Raw genomic sequence first — 399 nt, 5'->3', positions numbered from 1 at the left:
GCGGGTGGCCTGGCAGGAAGGCTGAGAGGGGCACCTTCTGGAGTGGCGTGGCCAGGGCAGCAAGTAAGGACCTGGAGGTGGAGTGATCAGTCATATGGGGCGTGGCTTAGAGGCGAGGGGCGTGGCTCTGGCCCTGGAACACGACGAGGGGGTGTGGCTATGATGGCTAAGTTTGCCAGCTGCGGTCCCAGGGCTAAGTAAGGTTCCTGCTCCTGGGAAAACGCTCAGGTAAGGGCCAGTGGCCGAGTGGAGGGGGGGGGGTTGGTTATAGCGGGGGCTGGCCCGCTCGGGGGCTGGGCCTTCTTCCTCACCCCAGCACTGCCCTGCCTGGTCTTGGAACCAGGAGAGCTGTTTGCGCGTATTGCTGGGGTCACCGAGGGGCGCAGTGGACTAGTTAGG

At 64.4% G+C, this 399-nt stretch overlaps 1 protein-coding gene across 4 annotated transcripts in view; it reads left to right on the top strand.

Annotated features, from left to right (window-relative positions):
• CA5B (carbonic anhydrase VB, mitochondrial) overlaps positions 1-399 on the top strand; it is a 42,582-nt gene that overhangs the window by 12,901 nt on the left and 29,282 nt on the right. The window contains exon 1 of one of the 4 annotated variants that reach the window (XM_005860911.2): positions 69-228. The exons of the other annotated variants lie outside the window; for them this stretch is intronic. The gene's annotated coding sequence lies outside the window, so the exon portion shown is untranslated. Of the gene's footprint in view, positions 1-68; positions 229-399 lie in introns of those variants that run through there. 4 annotated transcript variants of the gene reach the window in all.

Source organism: Myotis brandtii, unplaced genomic scaffold (genome assembly GCF_000412655.1).
Source record: "Myotis brandtii unplaced genomic scaffold, ASM41265v1 scaffold1428, whole genome shotgun sequence".
In the NCBI taxonomy this organism is placed as follows: Eukaryota; Metazoa; Chordata; class Mammalia; order Chiroptera; family Vespertilionidae; genus Myotis; species Myotis brandtii.
This window is presented reverse-complemented; position numbering and strand designations above follow the sequence as displayed.